The sequence below is a fragment of the Triticum dicoccoides genome, chromosome 4A (genome assembly GCF_002162155.2).
Source record: "Triticum dicoccoides isolate Atlit2015 ecotype Zavitan chromosome 4A, WEW_v2.0, whole genome shotgun sequence".
Classification (NCBI taxonomy): Eukaryota; Viridiplantae; Streptophyta; class Magnoliopsida; order Poales; family Poaceae; genus Triticum; species Triticum dicoccoides.
In genome coordinates, this window is record NC_041386.1 from 589,387,938 (window position 1) to 589,398,506 (window position 10,569).

Consider the following 10,569-nt stretch of genomic DNA (forward strand, 5'->3'; position numbering starts at 1 on the left):
AGAAAAAAGTGCTGCTTGGGGGCGATCGGCTTCCCAGCCGCCGCCCCCAGGTCTGCCCTAGACGCTCTTTAAAAAAACATGATTGGGAAAATTTCGGCAAACACGACATACATTAGGCGATATTTAGGTGGTTCACAGTTTTTTTACATATAGAAACATAATAATAAGTCTACTAAAAAGAAGAACAAGAACGGCCGCGCCGACAGGCCGAAGAACTCGGTGAACACGTCGAAGTCGCCGCCGCCATCGTCGTCCTTCTCTTCCTTCACGCGGCCGTCCCTACTGGACCCCTGCCTGGGGTCCCCATGGTGGACTGGTTTGGCCGGCGGCAGCACCTCATTGTCGCTGTCATTGAGAACGACGACGCTTCCCTCGTCGCGGCCACGACACCGAGCGGCGATCTCCTCCAGGACGCGGCGCTGGCGCTCCATCTCCGTCCGCGCCCAGTCCTCCCGTGCCCACTTCATGGCGGCCTCGTCGTCGAAGGCGGCCTCGTCGTTGTGCTCGCACTTCACGGGGCCAAGCACCGGCTCCGTCTTCGGTCTTATGAGACGGGAGGATGGACCCGAGGAACCGCCGCCGCCCTCGTTGATGGCGATCCGGAGGAGCGGGAGGAGGAACGGGAGGAGGAGGACCCGCCCAGCATCCTCCTCGGCTTCCATGAACCGCAACTTTGGCGGGGGACCGGGGCGGCCGGGTACGTCAGCGGTAGATCGTTGCCGCCCTCGAGGTACTCGAGGACGGCGTGTAGCGTGCAGCCGGGGGCGTCCCACCGCAGGCAGCAGCCATCGCTGTTGTTGCGCCCCCTCACCAGTGGCATGTTGTTGATGGAGGCCAGCCGCTCCGCCTTTCGGTGTTTTAAGTACGCTGCCCACGCCTCGTGGTTGCCGGCGTCGTACTCCGGAAGGGCTCGCTCCTCCTCCGATAGAGACGCTCGCACACGGTCGATCTCGGCCTGGAAGTAGTGGGGGTGCTCGACGTCGGGCAGCGGGGGGACGGGGATGCCCCCGGCGCTAAGCCTCCACGGCCCCGGCGCACGCATGTCGGGAGGCGCCGGGTAGTTCGCTTCGTGGAGGAGATGGGCTTCCCACTCGTGTAGAGAGCGGCGGCTGAAGCCATTGGCCGCTGCCCCTCGCCGGGGCACCTTTCGCCCATCGTCTGTGCGTGCACCGGGAGAGAGGGAAAGAGAGTTCGGCGGCGACGGCTGTGAGTGCACGGGGAGAGAGGGGGTTTGCAGGTAGGGTGCGTTCAGCGGCGAGGCAGGGGCGGCTTATATAGCGGCCGGGAGGTGGCATGTGTACGCGTGACGAGAGAGGGCGCGTTTTCTCACCGCGCCGCCCGTGAGGAATCAATGGAAGGCTGACCGGCGGCAGTCTTGGCATTGATTCCCCATGGAAACCAAGGCGATGAGGACGACGAGGCGCGGGGGTCGCTGACTCGGCGGGCCTGCCATTCTTTCGCACCAAAAAAGATTGTACGGGGCCGCCGGGCGCCCCCCAGCGCGCCGGGTTTGGCCTGGGTTCGTCGGCGCTAGTTTCGGCCCTAACCGTCGAAAATTGGGCTCCTGTGGGCGCGACTGGGCCGATTTTTGGGCGTCGGCGCTAAAAAATGGCCTTGGGAGGCCTGTTGGGGTGCAGCTGGAGATGCTCTAAAGGCCACAACTCAAGCTATAACTGTGTTCGCCATCTTTGTATTTTATTTGCCTAAAGGAATTTGCAAAGAAATTAATGACATTATTGCTCAGTTTGGGTGGCGAGATGAGGAGGATAATAAAAAGCTGGATTGGCTCGCATGGTGGACAATTCTCTTTCCTAAAAGTGAAGGGGGTAAGGACTTTAGAGATTTATATATTCTTTTAGCCTTGCGATGCTTGCCAAGCAATGATGGAGATTCATACCTAACCCTGATTTGTTCCACGCAAGAATTTTAAAAGCCAAGTACTTCCCTAACTATGATCTCTTACAATCTACCCTTAAGAAAGGATCATCATTCACGTGGCCACAACATCATGTTTTCTTTTTCATCCTTCAAGCGTGGATATATTTGGAGGATTGGTACAGGGGAGAGGATCCCATACAGTTCGGACTAGAAGGTTATTACCCCAAAAATGCTACATTCACGGGCTCCTACGAAGAGAATACATAAACATCCTAACTAAGTAACTATGCCCCCTGATTTTTAAGGGGTGGGCCCCTCCCTTACCTTATGTCCAATCACATCTTCGCACGTTGTTGATTTTTTATTACTTTTATTATTACCCACCCCACGAGGTTAAACAGTAGTTAGGGATCTAATCGATGCTATTATTATTGGTTTGTGGCATGAAGAGCTCACGGGGATAATGAGTTTGGCTAAAAAAAGGAGAGGAGAGGAGGGGATTGCTAATTTGGGCGCGGTAATCTCTCCGGGCCTCTCAACGTGCGGGTCGATGTATATATAGAGCTAATTAAGCTCCTTCATCCTCACACCGCACCACAATCTCTCCTCCTACGTAGTGTGCAAACCAACCAACACAAGACAAGAGAAGCAGCAATGGTGGTGCAGCAGTGTACGGTGGCGCTCTTGGTGGCCGTCGCCCTCGTGGCGGGGCTAGCCATCTCGTATGCTGTCGAAGCTGGCTACGCCCCAGCCGGGCCACAGCCCAAGGCCACGACTGAGGAGTAGAAGCTAGCTGAGAAGGCCAACAACGCCTTCAAGGCGGCCGTGGCGGCCGCAGCCGCAGCCCCTCCAATGGACAAGGGCAAGATATTCCTGAACACCTTCATGCAGATCTTCGGCAGCTGGTCTCTTGAGGGGGGTCACCGACACGTCCAGCACCAAAGCCATTTTCAACTCCAGGGTCGGCTTCACTCTGGCGTGGGCCTCACACAAAGCCCAGGGTGCTACCCCGGAGGCCAAGTATGAATCCTTCGTGGCCATGTTCGACAAGTCGCTCTGCATCATCGTCGGCATCCTGAAGGTCCACTCCGGTGAGGAAGTCAAGGGGCCGATCCCTGCCGGTGAGCTCAAGGCCATCGACCAGATCGATGCCGCCTTCAGCACTGCAGCCACCACTGCCGACGCTGCCCCGATAAAGGACAGGTCTACCGTCTTTGACTCTGCCTTCAGCAAGGCCATCAAGGAGACCACTGGTGATGCATACGAGGCCTACAAGTTTGTCCCTGCCCTCGAGTCCGCCGTCAAGAAGAGCTACGCCATTTTTCTTCCCAGGAATCCCCAAGACAAGCGCACGCTCATTGAGTCATTCCTGAGCGACACCATCGTCTCCATGGTCGTCCCCGCCCCCGCCACTCCCACCGCCGCCGCCACTGCCAGTGGCTACAAAGTCTGAGCTCATCACGCATATACTGTACGTAGATATGCATATGCGTATGTGTGTACGTTACTGTGGCGGTGAGCGAGTTTGATCGATAATCAAAATCAATTCTTTGTTTTCGTTTCATGCACCGGCGATCGAGATCGATGACTTCTTAGAGCATCTCTAGCCGTTCTCCCCCCCCGGGGCTTGAAATAGCGCCGGTTGGGGGCCAACCGACGGAAAAATCGGCGTAGGGGGCTCGGGTTTCCAGCTGACCCCCAAGCTCGCCCCCCTCAGCCGCCGATTTTGGCCCACTTTCGGCGGAAATCGGCCCAATTTTGGCCCATGTTCGTTGTGGTTTGGAACAAATTGAACAAAAATTAATTTTTATCACATAGTTCATCACAGAAATCAATACAAATCAAATAGTTCGACAAATCAAACTCATAATTTGAACACAAAAAAACTCATATTTCATCATATGTCGAGCTAGGTGTTGCCCTTGAGCCTCTATAGGTGCTCCACCAAATCGTGCTGCAGTTCTTGATGCACATGTGGGTCTCGCATCTACTGACGCATATTGAGTAAGGCAGACCAGGTTGCCGGTAGCTGGTGATCAACTTTGGCAAGAGGACCCAGCATGTAATATGGTTCAGTGTCAAAAACTGGCTCTTCCTTCTCGCTCTCAATGATCATGTTGTGCAAGATGACACGGCAAGTCATGACTTTCCACATTTGATCTTTCAACCAGGTCAGAGCGGGTTACCAGACAACAACAAATCGAGATTGGAGCACACCAAACGCCCGCTCGATATTCTTCCTGCAAGCCTCCTGACACTTGGCAAAGTAGGAGTTCTTGCCTCCTGGCATTGACCTTGAAGTTAGTATCCCTTGTTGTAGTATCCCTTGTTGTAGTGGCGCCCATTGACCTTGAAGTGCACCGGAGGAGCATGACCTTCAACAAGCTTGGCAAAAACATTCGAGCACTGCAGTACGTTGATGTCATTGTGAGTTCCTGGCATACCGAAGAAGGATTGCCAAATCCAGAGGTCCTGTTTGGCCACCGCCTCAAGTACCAAACTGCAAGCTCCTTTGGAACCTCTGTACATCCCCTGCCAAGCAAATGGACAGTTTTTCCATGCCCAATGCATACAGTCGATGCTTCCAAGAATCCCAGGAAATCATCTTGTTGCATTCTATACTAGGATCCGAGCAGTGTCTTCAGCATTGGGTGATCGCAAGTATTATGGTCCAAACATTGCCACCACTATTCTGCAGAACTTGTACAAACACTCAATGGTGGTGGACTCGGCCATGCATCCATAGTCTTCCAGTATATCACGGGGAGCTCCGTATGCAAGCATCCTCGTAGCTGTCGTGCACTTCTGGAGTGAGGTGAATCCAAGTGTGCCGGTGCAATCCTTCTTGCACTTGAAGTAGCTGACGAACTCTCGGGTGGAATTCACAATCCCGAGGAAGAGCTTTCAGCTCATCTGATAAACGGCGCCGAAATACTTACTCCCCGTGCAGTGGAGCGTCGGTGAAGTAGTCGGTGTCGAGCAAGCAATAGCCCTTCAGTCGATGCCTCACTAGTGCAGAACCAGGCTATAGCACCGGTTCGTAAGGCCCTTTAGTGACGGTTTAGGAACCGGCACTAATGTTTCGGCACTAAAGCCCCCCCCCCCCTTTAGTACCGGTTCAACACGAACCGGTGCTAAAGGGCAACCACGTGGCACGAGCCAGCTCCGGGGGCCGGGAGCCCTTTAGTACCAGTTGGTAACACCAACCGGTACTAAAATGTTTGGGGGGTTTTTGGTTTTATGATTTCTTTTTCATCTAATTTTGTGTTTTTCCATTTTAATTCTTTTTCGTTTGCTTGTATTTTACGGTACTACACATTGTACACATTATGCATATATATATATATATATATATATATATATATATAGAATTTCTAGTAGAACCAATCATATATATATATCATCAATGTCTCACAAACCATATTAATTCACACATACACACATGTATAGCTATATACAATTTCTCCTACATATGCATGTTGCCTTCGGAGCCAGTGGCATTAGCCTAATTGGTGCCTTCGGAGCACGATGACAATTGGAGGTGGTTCATGGGGGCGGTAGCGGGTAATAGTATTCTCCCTTCGGATTTATGACCTGGTCGAGCAAAAATCCCGCTATTTCCTCTTGAAGAGCTTCTACGCGCTCCGTTTCTAGGAGCTTGTCCCGCACCTCTTCGAACTGTTAAGAAGGAGATCAATATGCATGTGTATTAGTTGTGTGACTAGATATCGATAATGGTGTAAAAATTGTGAATAGTGTTCTGACAAGCGTACCCATTCCTGTCTTTGAGATCTGCTCCTTTCGGACGCCATCATGCGAATGTTCTCGCAAACGCAGAATGCAGACAGATCAGTCCCCTGCGCCTGCTTCAGGGCCTTTATTACGAGAATGGAATTTAATTTGATCAGATAGTAATTAATCAAGCATGATAATTAAAGAGATGGCAGCTAGCTAGCTAGCTAGTACTACTTAATTACTTACCTTGGATCGAAACCATTTCATCTTTGGTTTCCATTCGCCTTCCGTGACGCTGATGAACCTTGCCCAAGCCCTGCCCGCCGACAAAGAAAATGAATAAAGGGGTTATTAAATAGTTCATATCATGAAATGACGAATTACTAAATAGGCCGAGATATATAGTTAATAATGATTGAAATTACCTGTTGACTATCCCAAACAAGATGTTATAGTCACTTTGTTTTTTAAGTAGCGAGTCCAGTATTTCAACTGTTCCGGCATCAACTTTAATGATACACAAGATCCAGTGAAATCTGCATGCACACACGTTTGCATGTCTTAATTAAGCGGGCATATGTAAGCAAAAACATGTAGCTAGCTAGCTAGTAGGCAAAAACAGAGAATTTGTAGTACAAGAAAGTGTGACTCACTGGAAGTTGTAAGGAAGTAGTATATCTTCATTGTATTTGAGGCGCTTCAAGAACTCTAGCATGCTGTCCTCTACCTCTTTTTCTTGATGCTTGTTTATTTTCCATGTGTATTCATTAATGGTGTTTGGGTCAATGAACCCAATGCCATATCGTCCACCTTTTCTCATTTCATACATCTTCATCCTGCATAATACCACAGAAAAGAATATAGTGAGGATAATTACAGGTAATGATTGATCAAACGGATCACTACAGCTAGCTTGAGACTTAAATTACAGAAAGAAATCACTTATAGACAATAGCAACTGACGATAGATTTGTCGAGTGCGTCTTCATTGTATAACTGAAACAGTTCAGGATACTCAACGGCCACAGCTTTCTCATGGTAGTAATCATCCTTCTTGACATACACCATGAGGGACTCCCGATTGGATCTCTTGGTAATGTCCATGTACCATTGATGCAATTCATACATTCTCGTTGGGAGCTTGTTGACATCTTCTGGCTCGACCAAAGGTTCGCCCCGGACATATTTCCGTTTTATTTCCTCCTCTGTAATCCCAGGCATGTCCTCAATCTCGAGGAGTTGTCCAACAGTGATCTTGAGTTCTTCAGCCTGCATTATATGCTCCTGGGTTATTACCACATCGCCCACCTCGGGAACGTAAACTGTTTGGCCACAATAATATTGGGCGTGCGTACTGTCACGTGTTGTTGGCGGTGCAACAAGCGGGGGGGTCGATTGCGCCGCCTGTTTTCCTAGCTGGGCAACGGTTTTCCCGCTTTTTTGACAGCTGCTTGTTGTTTGCTCGAGCTCGCCTCCTTCTGTAGACGTCGTCGATGTAACTTCCTGATGTGGCGCTCATAGTCTGTGTCAATAGGCTTAGGAGCTGGTGGTTGAGCCATACGAATGAAGTGGTCAACTACTTCCACAGGCACTTTCTCCCTTGGTGGCGGTGGCGGTTTCGGTCCAAAATGGGCGTCGAGTTCTGCCTGCACTATGGCATTGGTTTGCTCCTTGGTCCTGTCGTAAGCCCTCACAGGAAGAGGAGTAGTGAGGTTTGGACCATATTTATATCGCTTGCCTCCACCTGTACTTCCTGTACTATGACCTCGACTCGTACCGCTACGCACCATAGCTGCGGGGTGTCTCTTCTGCGATTGTTGAGGCGGCGGAGACGGCTGACGGGGCTGAGTTGGACGAGGAGGAGTGGCCTGAAGCTGTGCCGGACTTGAAGTGGCCTGAGGTTGTGCCGGACTTGGAGGAGGAGTGGACGTCTGACGCTGTGTTGGACTTGGAGGAGGAGTGGCCTGACACTTTGCCGGACTTGGAGGAGGAGGAGTGGCCTCACGCGTTGGTGGACTTGGAGGAGCGGGAGTCTGCTGACTCGGTGGCGGACTTCGAAAGATGATGCAATCCTTTCTCCATAGGATGACACGATGTATGGCCTCTCCCAATGTGTGCTCGTCGTCACCTCCAGGAATGTCAAGCTGTAGCTCCGAATATGGGTCCACCACCTCATCAACCAAGACACGAGCATAGCCCGCTGGAATCAGGTTGCAATGGAAGGTTGCCTCGGGGGAATTTGAAAAAGCAAATGCGTCCGCCACCTTCATGGATATGTTCTTCATTTTGAAGTGTAGCTCGCAGTTAGTGTTCTCCGTGATGTCATCCACGGGGTATCTATCCAGCACTACTGCGTCGCCCGGGGCGGAACCCACGCTGCTTCTCGGCATGGATGGGGCGGTGATATCCAATGCTGGATCATCCGCTAGCTGCTGCAGCTGCTGAGACCCCCTTTGCTGGCTAAGTGAGTCGATCTGCTCCTGCTGCCGCTGGAATTTAGCGGCCAATTCCGCTTGACTTGCTTCTAGGCCTTGAAGGCGTTCATAGTCCCGCTTCCTCTGCTCCTCCTCCATCTTCCTCTTCTTCTCCTCCGCAATCTTCTTTCTCGCACGGGTTCTGTAGTCGGCGTTCCAGTCCGAAAACCCCTCATACCACGGAATAGCGCCCTTGCCTCGTGTTCTTCCCGGGTGTTCAGGATTTCCCAGGGCACGCGTAAGCTCGTCGTTCTCTCTGTTGGGCTGGAACACCCCCGATCGAGCCTCTTCTATTGCAACAAGTAGCGCATCGTGGGCTCCGTTCAGACATGCCTTCGTCGAAACATTGCCTGTCTTCGGGCCCAACTCCCCCCCCCCATGCGCATAGAACCAAGTCCTGCACCTGGGGGGCCAGCTCTTAGTAACCGGAGTGACACTTGCATCCTCCATCTCTTTCTCAAACTTATCCCACTTAGGGATTGCCACCGCGTAGCCACCTGGCCCCAGCTTATGGAACTTATCCTTTTTTTCGGCATTCTTCTTGTTTATTCTCGACCGTTCCTTAGCTAATTCTGAATCCTTGAATTTCACGAAATCGTCCCAATGAGCACTTTGATTCTCTAGTATCCCCTCGAATACTGGAGTCTTCCTTCCTCCCTTGACGTACTTCTCCCACGTCGTTCTCTTGTGGTTCTTGAATGCAACCGCCATCTTCCTAAAAGCAGCGTCCTTGACTTTCCGCACATCTGCTTCTGTGAAATTATCTGGTAGGGTGAAATGTTCCATGAGAGTATCCCAAAGCAGTTTTTTTGATTCTCGTCGACAAAAGTAACATTTGGACGTGGCTTTGCTGGCTTTCTCCATTGTTGAAGGGAGATCGGGAGTTGGTCCTTCACATGAACTCCGCACTGACGAACGAACTTGTTTGCATTCTTCTTAGGAGCTAATAGTTTGCCATTAGGTTTGAATGCCTCGATATTGTACTTTACGCCCTCCTTCAACTTTTTGTTCGGGCCTCGTTTCGTCCTTTCGCCTGAAGATTTGCTCGATCCGGATGGCTGAAAGAAGAAAGATCGATTCGTTAATATATCTTCAACTCATTTAAAACATGCGATGATCACCAGATTCCTGCTTATATAAATATATATATACCTCGCCGGTGTTTGTTGTTTCAGGATCAACATGTTCTTCGTCGTAGTTCATGACTTCATCTTCTCGGTCGTCGCGATCGAATATCATATCACCCTCTCCGGTGTTGTTTATAAATTCGGAGCCGTCAAAATCTTCTTCATTCTGATCATCATCTGGCCCGTGTATGATATCGAACATGGTCTATTCTCTCTCTCTGTCGGTATTGTCCGCCATAGCTTTTATTTAACTATGCCAAAAGAAATATAAAAGAATTTAGTATAATCTCGAATAGTAGATATAATCTCGAATACATCGTCTCGAATAATAGATTTAATCTCGAATACATCGTCTCGAATAATAGATATAATCTCGAATACATCGTCTCAAATAATATATATAATCTCGAATAAATCATCTCGAATATTATATATCGAATACATCACTAGCTAGCTAGCTAGCTAGCTAATAAAGATCGAATACTAGAGAGTAATCTAGGCGGTGGACAACCAAAGTGAAGGAACCATCACTGGATCATAGCTCGGGTGATCTCCCCAAAGAACCTGCCAGGTATTGGAGAACCTGACGTCCATAGCAGCCATGTAGCGATGGACGTGCTCGTCCTCCTCCCTGACATGGCGACGTACCACCTCCGGTGGGGCCGGCTCCCTCCGCACCGAAAGTGGCCCACGCGAATACCACCAAAGGAGATGAGGGTCGACGACGGGACCCGAGGCCGGGTTCCTCACCAAGCGTCGCGCCCCTGAAGGTAGCACCTCCCAGTGCCAGCCCGGCGGAGTCCAGTCCCGGACATGGGTCCTCTGAAGCAGGACATCGTCGCGAACGGGTCAACGGCGAGGATGCGGGCCGGGCATCGTCGACAACAAAAATACTATATGCAAATGTAACACTAATTATGCTATCATTGCATATGTCAAAATTCTATATGCTATTTCATACTAATTAAGCATCTAACACTAAAAACAGAAAAAACAACTTCTATACATCCATTAAAAACAGAAAAACAACATTATATAAAAAAATTCCATACTAATTAAACACTAATTATATCCATCTAACATGCATTCATACATATATACTAGTGAAAAAATAATAATCTGAAAAATCTAAACTAATTAAACATACAAAATACGTATATACTAATTAACTTAAGGAAATGTGTGTGTGTGTGTGTTCATCATGCTTGTGTGTGTGTATGGGCTCGGGGAGGGGCGGCGCCCATGGTGGCCACCGGGGGCGAGGGAGAAGGGTTAGAGGGGGAGAGCTCACAGCGGGGCGACGGCGACGGCGAGGCGACGGCCCGGGGCGGCGACGGGCCGGGGCGTGACTGGGC

At 50.2% G+C, this 10,569-nt stretch overlaps 1 pseudogene; it reads left to right on the top strand.

Moving 5' to 3' along the window:
- The first annotated feature begins 2,532 nt into the window (after nt 1-2,532).
- On the top strand, nt 2,533-3,331 carry LOC119283714 (annotated as a pseudogene).
- Nucleotides 3,332-10,569: the final 7,238 nt, after the last annotated feature.